Here is a 13,927-nt window from a genome sequence, read left to right as displayed (position 1 = left end):
ATACTTACCTGGCAGGGGAGACACCATGATCATGAAGGTGGTTCACCCAGGGCGAGGCTCAGCCATTGCACTCCGGTTGGGCTGACCCTTTGCGAATTCCCCAAATGTGGGAATCTCGACTGCAAAATTTCTGATAGTGGGGGACTGCGTTCGCGCTCTCCCCTGACCTTTGTGTTAAAAATAGATTCGCTTGTCGTTTTACGTAAAATCCAAGAGACGTCTAACCACGGCCCAAGAATACATTAGTCATCAAAAAAGCGGCTATTCAACGACTACATAACTTTTAATAGACAGCGAATAAGTGTCTAGGCTAAAACAAGGCTTAATTTGGGCTGTCAGTGAAAATCTAATAGCCGTTTGACCATTCCAAACGAATAGACTAGCCATTAAATAGAACCACAATCAAACGGCTACATGTCTAAGAGCACAAAATAATGCTTAGATGATTCTTTTACTTCCAATATAAGAGGTTCTCGGGAATGGCAATCATCCAAACTAATAAATTATAAAGGCTTTTATAAGAAAATGACAACAGTTAAACAACCTAGACAGCGTTGGGCAATACAAAATGCTAATAAATACAAGACAAATTGAAATATTGTACATGCATGTACATTAAACAAGCCAACAAATCTGCCAATGGGCTACGACAATTTTTCTTGAATTAAGTGTTTATATCTAGATTTGTTTCTTACCCCTTTGGCAGATTTATTTGCTTGTTTTAAGCCCAAATTCTGAGTTTTTTCTCCCTAAAGGCTAGGTTTATTTTCTTAGGGCATTTTGCTCATCAAAAAATGCATCTTATTTTAAGACTTTCTAGATATTTGTATAGTTAAAACAGTTCGAAATAACAAGTAAGAAATGATTTTTTGCAATGTATTCATTCATTCGCTACCCTTCATACTACAGCTGTCGAAAAACCACAGCAACGTCGACAGACCTGGAAGCGTAGCTGTATTTGTTTAACTCACAAAGACAACGGGTAAAGTATTTTCTTGATTACCTAAATGACTTGCTGTAGGAAAATAAGTTTAGGTTTAAGGGGGGAAATACAGTTTAAAGGGATATTTCAATTTATGATGATAATTCTGTCATCATTTACTCATGCATACAGGCTTACAACAACACGAGGATTAGTTTTTTTCTGAGTAACACAAAAGAAGGTATTTTGAGGAATGATGGTAAACCCACAGCAGATAGTCACCATTGACTTCCATAGTAGGAATAAAAAAATATGATGGAATTTAATAGGTACCATCAACCGTGTGCTAACCATCACTTTGCAAAATATTTTCTTCATCATTTATCACGATACTTCCAAAATATTTTTTCCTACTAAGTCAATATTTCATTATTTGCTTTACAAGCTTAAAAATGATGGTGACAGGATTCCATGGTAATCACAAACAGGTAAACAAGTAAAATAATCACTATTTACTTTTAAAAGCATTTTGAAAATTGCTTGCTTATGCTGGGAGTAAAGGTATTTCATGCAAAAGGTATTTCCTCTTTAAAAGGTAATGTATGCTTCTTTTAAAGCTGACACATTTGCCACATTAAAATAACAGAAATGTGTACTGTTTAAACTTTTTGGAGCCGGTGTGTCTGTGTTCTTGGGGCACACATCTACATGTAAAAGCAGAATTGCTTATTATTCTTCTCTATTTCTTGTATAGGTCAATTATGAGTGAAGAACCGTTCACCAAATGAAGACCGCAGCCAGGTGACGGGATCCTGTGGTAATCACAAACAGGTAAACCAGTAAAATAATCATCATTTAATGTTAAAATAATTTTGAAAATTGAAGTTCTGTGTGTTCTTATTGTACTTTATTTATTTCTGCAGGTAAGCACCATACCGTAAGCTTCATTCCCTTTATAACAGGTAAGGTTCATACTGTTTTATTCTTTTGTACTGTTTTATTCGTACTGTTTTAAATCATTCAGTAAATGCAAAGTTAAACTGATGTGTTTTTAATCTAGATTTAAAAGTGTCTACTGTTGAAGCACATCTGATCTCTTCTGAAAGCTGATAATAACTGAATGCTGAGGCACCTTGTTTTGAGTGAACCCTTGTTTTTTCTAAATGACCTGATCCTATTGATCCGAGTAATCGGTTTCATATTCGATTAGCATATCTGTCATGTATTGTAGCCATGAAGTGGTTTTTAAACAAGAAACAGTACTTTTTAAATCCATTGACCATTGCAATAATCGGCCCTGCTGGTGATGAAAGCATGAACAAGTTTCTCTAAGTCCTGTCTTGAGACAAAACCTCTAATTCTGGCAATATTTCTGAGATGGTAGTAAAAGCAGAATTCCTTATTATTTTTCTCTATCTCAGGCTCTACGGCATATATGTCATGATTTTATTTGTCTATTTATATGTCTATTTACAAGGACTGCCTTGGCCAAATGTTATTGTTAATTAATATTGAAGCAGTTATTTAACATAGGTCCTTTGAGTAGTGATTTGTGTAATGATCCATATATCTATTTTTATGTATATTTTTAACTTAGGAATGTGATTTTAAAGCTCATATTTGTTATTGTATGACACCTCTCATGTTATGAAAGTAAAAAATAAATGTATTTTCTGATGTCTTGCATTTCTGTTTTTAAACTGTTAATCCTTATCAAGTGCTATACATTAGAAAGTGGATATAGAGTGAAATGCACACGGTGAATAATGAACGCAGACCTTCAGTGCCGGACCTCTGACCCGCTAACCTCCATCCCGACAGCCAGCGCCTTCTCCGGATGCCATTGCGGTATCGCTTCTCGGCTTTTTGGGTAAGATCGAGTGGACACCGGGGACTACACGTTTAAATGGATTTTTGACCTTCGGCTATGGAAGCGAGGCTTGTTCCGTCCACTCCGTGCATCGACTCTGGCGCTTTCCGGGGACAAATAAGGTGAGTTTAAAATCAGAGTTTGCTTCTTTAGTGCGTGGTTGCCAGTTTGTTTGCCAGTCCGTGGTCCATAATACGTTCCGCGTTCGTGGTCTCTCCATCGCTCAGTACTTTTCTGTGTTTCTATTTTACGTAAAGCTAACACCAAAACGATTGTGGAAGGCGCTATATAGATTGTTCTCAAAGAAAAAAAAACGAGAAACAAACCCATGTGAATATGGGTCAAATTATCTAGGCGGAGCACTTCGTTCAAAGAAAAACGCAACAGAATTGTTTGCGTTGAACAAAGACAATGGTGCCTGCAGACATCGAATGTGTATTGTGGATAAAAAATGGCCAGTGGGGTGGGACAATTTTTCTTGAATTAAGTGTTTATGGGAAAAGTTCACGAATTTTTTCTTACCCTGTAGTCAGATTTATTTGCTTGTTTTAAGCATAAAATAACAGGAGAAGAAATTGTGTAGGGGGAGCAGAGGGTTTTTTTTCGTTCAAAGAAAAGCAGCGTGGCACGAATGAATGTTTGGCTGAAATGCTATCGTAATTTCCCCCTTAATTTTCCTTACAAACATGAAACCAGAGAGAAGGGTCAGTTGGCATCGAATTGCACCTTGTATTCGGTGATTGATTGAGGAAAAATATGCGTATGTGTATATATATACTTGTTTTGTTGAACAGAGACAATGGCCGCGTGCTCCAGCGTCACCTATATGCCTATTTCACAAAATGGCGGCTTTGACCGGAAGTAGGGAAAACATCGTTCAGGTTGCACCACTACGATGGCCACTCAATATAGTATGGACTGACAGCTGCTTTGTTTTCTCCTACACATGAATTTACTTGTAAAAATAACAATAACAGATATTGTCGATTGGTGTTATATTATTTTTTTAGCATTTCGTATTATCAAAATATATCATATGTTAGACAGCTTATCAATTTTAAATAAAATAACGAGACATACATAACTATTCGTGTCTGCTCCCGTTTATTGTAATGAGTGTGCACATTTGGAGAAATACTTAGACATTTTACTTCTTATTTCTTTAGACTGAATAATTATTTCTTATTAATTCCAAAGTATGCGACCCGATGATCTAATCGTGGTGTATGTGCTATTGCTCGTTTGTTTGCCTGCATCCATTGCTTTACGGCTTGCTTGTTGCGTTTAAATGCACATTTGATTTCTTTACCAGCATTGGATTTAGACCATTCAATGAGAAGAGTTAACAGCGTTTATTATGATTGATAAGCCCTCAACGGAGAATGAGGTCGGCATACATTAAAAGCCTTATTTTGTTTTTATCGTGTGCCTTCCAAAATGTATGCGACGAAACTTAAATCACGCAAAATATGAATGGTAACTAGACGTGCTTGTTGTGTGCAAGGAGTGCATTTATTTGTAAACTTTTGCTAAATCAAAATGGTTTATTTGTATTTGCTTTTTACCTGGGTTTTATCAGGTTCGCAGTCGGGACATTTTTAATCCATAGTGTATGCATAATTAATTTCAAAGAAATAAGAAGTAAAATGTGTAAGTATTCCTCAAAATGTGCTTTGGACTAAGTCCCCCGTCATCACAGCAAACGGGAGCAGACCCGAATAGGTATGGCTAGTTATTTTATTAAAAATTTCCAGCCGTCTGTAAATTTATGTTTGAAAGAAAAAAGTAAATTAATATCTTACTTACTGTTTTTGTCTTGTTTTCTAGTGAATATCTGACAATGCTTAAATGGAGATACATTTACTTGGTAAGCAAAGTGGCTTAAGATATTATTTATTGTAATAGAAAATTGTTATAAAAACGTTTTGTTTTTGCTGGGAATTCTTGTATATATTTCACAGCTATATAATTAATTATAATAACGCACTTTTTGTTGATAAACATGTTAAAAAATACATTAACACATAATAATGTGGCAACAAATCAAATGTGCATTTAAATGCAACAAGCAAAAATAAATAAATAAAGCAAATGCACGGAAAAGAAACGAGGAATAAAAGAAACACCGCGATTAAAAAAATCAGATCGCATACTTTGTAAAATAATTGAAATAAATTATAAAAATCAACAGGTTTATATTTAAAACAAATAAAAAATATCTGCCAGCGGGGTAAGAAAAATAAACTTAATTCTAGTTTCAACTTAATTCAATAATAAACTCAATTTAGGTTTATTTTTCTTACCCCACTGGCAGATATTTTTACTTGTTTTAAGCCTTAACCTATTACATTTTAGAATTTATTTCAGTAAACAAGACTTAAATTCTAAGCCACTTTGCTTATTAAGTAAATGTATCTCGATTTAAGAATTATTTTTTAACTCGAAAACATTAAGAAAATACTAAGTAAACGAACAAATTGGGATGTTCAAAACACTTAAATATTTTTTTTCACTCTACCCTTCATATTACAGCTGTCGAAAAACCACAGCAACGTTGACAGACCCGGAAGCCATGATACATTAGCAGTTTTTAAAATAAGTTAAATCTAGAATCCTTATTGGTTTTAGATACTTTAAAGCAATGAATGATCTTCTTTCTTTTGAATTGATTTGGTATTATGGATGAGCTCTGTGTCTGGTTATTGAAGATGATTTGTTCTTTGCTCCTATGTTGGCTTATTTTTTGTTATTTCCGTTACTATATATATTTTTTTCTTTGTTTTTTCTGATTTGAGGTTATGAAAATGTTTTAATTTGTAATAAAGGTTTTTTGAAAATTCTAAATTCTCTCTATCTCTCTCTCTCTCTCTCTCTCTCATGAGCGTGGATCAGATCCTGCATTAAAACATGAACTTCTGATTTGCTAGCTCAACGTTCTACCTCTGGGTTATACAATGAGAACGTATAGAGTTAAATGCCCGCTAGCCTCCACCCCAAAAGCCAGCGCCTTCGCCGGCTCCCCCTTTGGCTGCGTCTATTCCGGTATCGCTTCTCGGCCTTTTGGCTAAGATCAAGTGTAGTATCTGTTCTTATCAGTTTAATGTCTGATACGTCTCCTATCCGGGGACTATATGTTAAATGGATTTTTGACCTTCGGAAATGGAAGCGGAGCTTGCTCCTTCCACTCCATGCATCAACATGGTATTGCAGTGTTTCCATGAATGGTGCGCTCCCCATCTCGGGGATAAATAAGTCAAGTATAAAAAAAAGAATTTGCTTCTTTTGTGCGTGAATGACGGTGTTTTTTCTAATCCGTGTGTTTTAAAATTGCTGTGATTTCGTTGGCTTTATTGGTTTAACGAAAAGCTTGCGTGGAAATGAACACGCTGATAAAGAAATGTTTTTGTAATGTATTTAATTAATTTCTTTACAAGTTTGCGGAGGTGATACGAGGACGAATTAAACATCCTCGACACAGCTGAAGGCGCAACAAAAGCGAACGAGACCGATTGGAATGTTAAAAACACCTGAAAACTTTTTTCACTACCCTTCATACTACAGCTGTCGAAAAACCACAGCAACGTCGACAGACCTGGAAGCATAGCTGTACTTGTTTAACTCACAACGACAACGGGTAAGTCATTGAGCCCTGTGTTTTTATTTATCCACGTTCTAAAATTGCTATGCTTTCGTTGTTTCTTGATTGCTCTGTACATTTTTTTTTGTTTCTATTCCACGTAAAGTTACTTTGTAATAACGAAACCATATATTTGAATGCGCAATTTAAATCCATTTGATTTAAATTGTTTCACATATTTCACTCTACACGGTTCAACCGGGCTGGAAACGGAATAAAAACAGGGTAGATCTCGAAGAATGTTTGGTCTCAGACGTGGCTTCGTGCGCTTTCCACCTGGTCACACACAGTAAATGAAATGTTAGTCGGACGGCCTCCGGGGGCGCCGTCGATGTGATCGGTCACAGGAAGATGCGGCCGTCTGGCCTCAAAGGGTGTCGCTCATACTTACCTGGCAGGGGAGACACCATGATCATGAAGGTGGTTCACCCAGGGCGAGGCTCAGCCATTGCACTCCGGTTGGGCTGACCCTTTGCGAATTCCCCAAATGTGGGAATCTCGACTGCAAAATTTCTGATAGTGGGGGACTGCGTTCGCGCTCTCCCCTGACCTTTGTGTTAAAAATAGATTCGCTTGTCGTTTTACGTAAAATCCAAGAGACGTCTAACCACGGCCCAAGAATACATTAGTCATCAAAAAAGCGGCTATTCAACGACTACATAACTTTTAATAGACAGCGAATAAGTGTCTAGGCTAAAACAAGGCTTAATTTGGGCTGTCAGTGAAAATCTAATAGCCGTTTGACCATTCCAAACGAATAGACTAGCCATTAAATAGAACCACAATCAAACGGCTACATGTCTAAGAGCACAAAATAATGCTTAGATGATTCTTTTACTTCCAATATAAGAGGTTCTCGGGAATGGCAATCATCCAAACTAATAAATTATAAAGGCTTTTATAAGAAAATGACAACAGTTAAACAACCTAGACAGCGTTGGGCAATACAAAATGCTAATAAATACAAGACAAATTGAAATATTGTACATGCATGTACATTAAACAAGCCAACAAATCTGCCAATGGGCTACGACAATTTTTCTTGAATTAAGTGTTTATATCTAGATTTGTTTCTTACCCCTTTGGCAGATTTATTTGCTTGTTTTAAGCCCAAATTCTGAGTTTTTTCTCCCTAAAGGCTAGGTTTATTTTCTTAGGGCATTTTGCTCATCAAAAAATGCATCTTATTTTAAGACTTTCTAGATATTTGTATAGTTAAAACAGTTCGAAATAACAAGTAAGAAATGATTTTTTGCAATGTATTCATTCATTCGCTACCCTTCATACTACAGCTCAGGGACGTGCACAGACATTTTGAGGGGCAGGGGCTCAAGTGAAATAAAGGGCACTTCTCATAATTATGTATATTTTTTTCTTTTTTTTAAACAAAAGTATATATATAAACGCAATTCTGACTTCCTTTTTTTTTTTAATTATTAAAAACGTTAATTAATTTTATCTTCCTCAAACTCACACAATTGTTTAATTTTCAAAATATGTCTACAAAATAATCAGTTCACACAGACACCATGGTCTCCTTAGTAGTCTAGGTTTATAGAGCAGCAAAGGAAGCCATTACACAATGTGCATGTTTTGAAAACATTAAATTACAAATTAATTACAAATTTGTTAAAATGCTAAAAACAAAGTTGTGACTGCTGAGTTAGCGCTACATGCCAATAAATGCTATATCATATGCTAGCGTTTAGCTGATAAGTTGTTAGTTGTTACTCAAAATGTATTTTTGTCTGATAAGGGCTCAAAATATAAGGTCTGTTTACTAATGTGAGCTTCTGGCATGAGCCTCAGAGCAGAGCAATCAGAGCAGAGCTCAACATTATTATTCATGACCCTTTCAAATAGGGCAGAAATAGACCATTTAATTAAAATGACAAATTCTAGGGTTGTAAATAGACATGTAAAAACGTTTCTGGATAATTTTTGCACTTAATAAAGCAACATACCTTCTATGTAATTGTCAAAGAACAATTTAACATACTATGACAACACATCCTATGGCACCTTTAATCTTAGGTTTCATATTTATGAGGGTTACACATGTCAGAAACAACAAATATAGATTAGGCCTATTTTATTTGTATTTTATATTTTACTTTTTTGTGATGTCGGTGAAAATTCAGACTGGGCAAGTAAAATACTGAACCATCAGATTTCTTCCCAATCTACTCCAGCACTCCACTATAACACATTATACTTATTTAACAGACATTACAAAAAACGCAAACAAAAAAGCTTACTACTGTAGTTAGCAATTATTTTATTGTTTGTGCCTTATTATTTTCTGAGCAGTCTGTTTAAACTTCACTACATTGTTACAAGTTTGCAACTCTTCAGCTTAATATGGGATTGCCATGGAAAACAATGTCCCTGAATCAATATGTGTAACAACGTGTCCCATATTTTGCGCATAAAACTGTTAATATAAGAATGCTTTCATCCTCAAACACTTACCGATAGCCTGCCTGCATAATCATGCACATGATCGCGTCTCGTTCAGGGCAGGCTGAGCTTTGGCGCTTGAAGCGCGAATGATGCAGCACGAGTGTGGACAAACCAATCATAAAGCGCAGTAAGTCATCGAGGCGGGACTTAGGAAAGGTAAAGCCAATTATATTAGCGATGTGCATTTTGGAGGCGGGACTCATCTGTTAACCGTTTGTGTGCCACAAATAGTGCTATTTTTCTATTTAAGAGTTTAAATTTCATTTAAATTATTCCTGAATGAATTCATGTTAAATTAAAATAAGCAACAAGTAAAAAACACAAGAAACAGACAGACATCAGTTGTTATATGAATAAAGATCTTTTTTTTTTTAAAGCACCCCAGAAAAAAAGGGCACTTTCTCTCCAGGAATAAAAAGGGCAGGTGCTCAAGCCCCCTTTGATGTCTATGTGTGCACGTGCCTGCTACAGCTGTCGAAAAACCACAGCAACGTCGACAGACCTGGAAGCGTAGCTGTATTTGTTTAACTCACAAAGACAACGGGTAAAGTATTTTCTTGATTACCTAAATGACTTGCTGTAGGAAAATAAGTTTAGGTTTAAGGGGGGAAATACAGTTTAAAGGGATATTTCAATTTATGATGATAATTCTGTCATCATTTACTCATGCATACAGGCTTACAACAACACGAGGATTAGTTTTTTTCTGAGTAACACAAAAGAAGGTATTTTGAGGAATGATGGTAAACCCACAGCAGATAGTCACCATTGACTTCCATAGTAGGAATAAAAAAATATGATGGAATTTAATAGGTACCATCAACCGTGTGCTAACCATCACTTTGCAAAATATTTTCTTCATCATTTATCACGATACTTCCAAAATATTTTTTCCTACTAAGTCAATATTTCATTATTTGCTTTACAAGCTTAAAAATGATGGTGACAGGATTCCATGGTAATCACAAACAGGTAAACAAGTAAAATAATCACTATTTACTTTTAAAAGCATTTTGAAAATTGCTTGCTTATGCTGGGAGTAAAGGTATTTCATGCAAAAGGTATTTCCTCTTTAAAAGGTAATGTATGCTTCTTTTAAAGCTGACACATTTGCCACATTAAAATAACAGAAATGTGTACTGTTTAAACTTTTTGGAGCCGGTGTGTCTGTGTTCTTGGGGCACACATCTACATGTAAAAGCAGAATTGCTTATTATTCTTCTCTATTTCTTGTATAGGTCAATTATGAGTGAAGAACCGTTCACCAAATGAAGACCGCAGCCAGGTGACGGGATCCTGTGGTAATCACAAACAGGTAAACCAGTAAAATAATCATCATTTAATGTTAAAATAATTTTGAAAATTGAAGTTCTGTGTGTTCTTATTGTACTTTATTTATTTCTGCAGGTAAGCACCATACCGTAAGCTTCATTCCCTTTATAACAGGTAAGGTTCATACTGTTTTATTCTTTTGTACTGTTTTATTCGTACTGTTTTAAATCATTCAGTAAATGCAAAGTTAAACTGATGTGTTTTTAATCTAGATTTAAAAGTGTCTACTGTTGAAGCACATCTGATCTCTTCTGAAAGCTGATAATAACTGAATGCTGAGGCACCTTGTTTTGAGTGAACCCTTGTTTTTTCTAAATGACCTGATCCTATTGATCCGAGTAATCGGTTTCATATTCGATTAGCATATCTGTCATGTATTGTAGCCATGAAGTGGTTTTTAAACAAGAAACAGTACTTTTTAAATCCATTGACCATTGCAATAATCGGCCCTGCTGGTGATGAAAGCATGAACAAGTTTCTCTAAGTCCTGTCTTGAGACAAAACCTCTAATTCTGGCAATATTTCTGAGATGGTAGTAAAAGCAGAATTCCTTATTATTTTTCTCTATCTCAGGCTCTACGGCATATATGTCATGATTTTATTTGTCTATTTATATGTCTATTTACAAGGACTGCCTTGGCCAAATGTTATTGTTAATTAATATTGAAGCAGTTATTTAACATAGGTCCTTTGAGTAGTGATTTGTGTAATGATCCATATATCTATTTTTATGTATATTTTTAACTTAGGAATGTGATTTTAAAGCTCATATTTGTTATTGTATGACACCTCTCATGTTATGAAAGTAAAAAATAAATGTATTTTCTGATGTCTTGCATTTCTGTTTTTAAACTGTTAATCCTTATCAAGTGCTATACATTAGAAAGTGGATATAGAGTGAAATGCACACGGTGAATAATGAACGCAGACCTTCAGTGCCGGACCTCTGACCCGCTAACCTCCATCCCGACAGCCAGCGCCTTCTCCGGATGCCATTGCGGTATCGCTTCTCGGCTTTTTGGGTAAGATCGAGTGGACACCGGGGACTACACGTTTAAATGGATTTTTGAACTTCGGCTATGGAAGCGAGGCTTGTTCCGTCCACTCCGTGCATCGACTCTGGCGCTTTCCGGGGACAAATAAGGTGAGTTTAAAATCAGAGTTTGCTTCTTTAGTGCGTGGTTGCCAGTTTGTTTGCCAGTCCGTGGTCCATAATACGTTCCGCGTTCGTGGTCTCTCCATCGCTCAGTACTTTTCTGTGTTTCTATTTTACGTAAAGCTAACACCAAAACGATTGTGGAAGGCGCTATATAGATTGTTCTCAAAGAAAAAAAAACGAGAAACAAACCCATGTGAATATGGGTCAAATTATCTAGGCGGAGCACTTCGTTCAAAGAAAAACGCAACAGAATTGTTTGCGTTGAACAAAGACAATGGTGCCTGCAGACATCGAATGTGTATTGTGGATAAAAAATGGCCAGTGGGGTGGGACAATTTTTCTTGAATTAAGTGTTTATGGGAAAAGTTCACGAATTTTTTCTTACCCTGTAGTCAGATTTATTTGCTTGTTTTAAGCATAAAATAACAGGAGAAGAAATTGTGTAGGGGGAGCAGAGGGTTTTTTTTCGTTCAAAGAAAAGCAGCGTGGCACGAATGAATGTTTGGCTGAAATGCTATCGTAATTTCCCCCTTAATTTTCCTTACAAACATGAAACCAGAGAGAAGGGTCAGTTGGCATCGAATTGCACCTTGTATTCGGTGATTGATTGAGGAAAAATATGCGTATGTGTATATATATACTTGTTTTGTTGAACAGAGACAATGGCCGCGTGCTCCAGCGTCACCTATATGCCTATTTCACAAAATGGCGGCTTTGACCGGAAGTAGGGAAAACATCGTTCAGGTTGCACCACTACGATGGCCACTCAATATAGTATGGACTGACAGCTGCTTTGTTTTCTCCTACACATGAATTTACTTGTAAAAATAACAATAACAGATATTGTCGATTGGTGTTATATTATTTTTTTAGCATTTCGTATTATCAAAATATATCATATGTTAGACAGCTTATCAATTTTAAATAAAATAACGAGACATACATAACTATTCGTGTCTGCTCCCGTTTATTGTAATGAGTGTGCACATTTGGAGAAATACTTAGACATTTTACTTCTTATTTCTTTAGACTGAATAATTATTTCTTATTAATTCCAAAGTATGCGACCCGATGATCTAATCGTGGTGTATGTGCTATTCCTCGTTTGTTTGCCTGCATCCATTGCTTTACGGCTTGCTTGTTGCGTTTAAATGCACATTTGATTTCTTTACCAGCATTGGATTTAGACCATTCAATGAGAAGAGTTAACCGCGTTTATTATGATTGATAAGCCCTCAACGGAGAATGAGGTCGGCATACATTAAAAGCCTTATTTTGTTTTTATCGTGTGCCTTCCAAAATGTATGCGACGAATCTTAAATCACGCAAAATATGAATGGTAACTAGACGTGCTTGTTGTGTGCAAGGAGTGCATTTATTTGTAAACTTTTGCTAAATCAAAATGGTTTATTTGTATTTGCTTTTTACCTGGGTTTTATCAGGTTCGCAGTCGGGACATTTTTAATCCATAGTGTATGCATAATTAATTTCAAAGAAATAAGAAGTAAAATGTGTAAGTATTCCTCAAAATGTGCTTTGGACTAAGTCCCCCGTCATCACAGCAAACGGGAGCAGACCCGAATAGGTATGGCTAGTTATTTTATTAAAAATTTCCAGCCGTCTGTAAATTTATGTTTGAAAGAAAAAAGTAAATTAATATCTTACTTACTGTTTTTGTCTTGTTTTCTAGTGAATATCTGACAATGCTTAAATGGAGATACATTTACTTGGTAAGCAAAGTGGCTTAAGATATTATGTATTGTAATAGAAAATTGTTATAAAAACGTTTTGTTTTTGCTGGGAATTCTTGTATATATTTCACAGCTATATAATTAATTATAATAACGCACTTTTTGTTGATAAACATGTTAAAAAATACATTAACACATAATAATGTGGCAACAAATCAAATGTGCATTTAAATGCAACAAGCAAAAATAAATAAATAAAGCAAATGCACGGAAAAGAAACGAGGAATAAAAGAAACACCGCGATTAAAAAAATCAGATCGCATACTTTGTAAAATAATTGAAATAAATTATAAAAATCAACAGGTTTATATTTAAAACAAATAAAAAATATCTGCCAGCGGGGTAAGAAAAATAAACTTAATTCTAGTTTCAACTTAATTCAATAATAAACTCAATTTAGGTTTATTTTTCTTACCCCACTGGCAGATATTTTTACTTGTTTTAAGCCTTAACCTATTACATTTTGGAATTTATTTCAGTAAACAAGACTTAAATTCTAAGCCACTTTGCTTATTAAGTAAATGTATCTCGATTTAAGAATTATTTTTTAACTCGAAAACATTAAGAAAATACTAAGTAAACGAACAAATTGGGATGTTCAAAACACTTAAATATTTTTTTTCACTCTACCCTTCATATTACAGCTGTCGAAAAACCACAGCAACGTTGACAGACCCGGAAGCCATGATACATTAGCAGTTTTTAAAATAAGTTAAATCTAGAATCCTTATTGGTTTTAGATACTTTAAAGCAATGAATGATCTTCTTTCTTTTGAATTGATTTGGTATTATG

General features: G+C 35.2%; 3 non-coding genes across 3 annotated transcripts; all 3 read left to right on the top strand.

Moving 5' to 3' along the window:
- LOC135764336 (U1 spliceosomal RNA) lies at positions 1 to 165 on the top strand. Its single transcript, XR_010539889.1, has one exon. It is a non-coding gene; the product is annotated as a U1 spliceosomal RNA (small nuclear RNA).
- A 5,671-nt stretch (positions 166 to 5,836) lies between these two features.
- LOC135764473 (U2 spliceosomal RNA) lies at positions 5,837 to 6,027 on the top strand. The gene has a single exon (XR_010540019.1). It is a non-coding gene; the product is annotated as a U2 spliceosomal RNA (small nuclear RNA).
- A 785-nt stretch (positions 6,028 to 6,812) lies between these two features.
- Positions 6,813 to 6,977, top strand: LOC135764335 (U1 spliceosomal RNA). The gene has a single exon (XR_010539888.1). It is a non-coding gene; the product is annotated as a U1 spliceosomal RNA (small nuclear RNA).
- The last annotated feature ends 6,950 nt before the right edge of the window (positions 6,978 to 13,927 follow it).

The sequence above is a fragment of the Paramisgurnus dabryanus genome, chromosome 9, assembly GCF_030506205.2.
Source record: "Paramisgurnus dabryanus chromosome 9, PD_genome_1.1, whole genome shotgun sequence".
Taxonomy (NCBI): domain Eukaryota; kingdom Metazoa; phylum Chordata; class Actinopteri; order Cypriniformes; family Cobitidae; genus Paramisgurnus; species Paramisgurnus dabryanus.
Note: the sequence above shows the minus strand (reverse complement) of the source record. Positions and strands in the feature narration are given on the sequence as shown.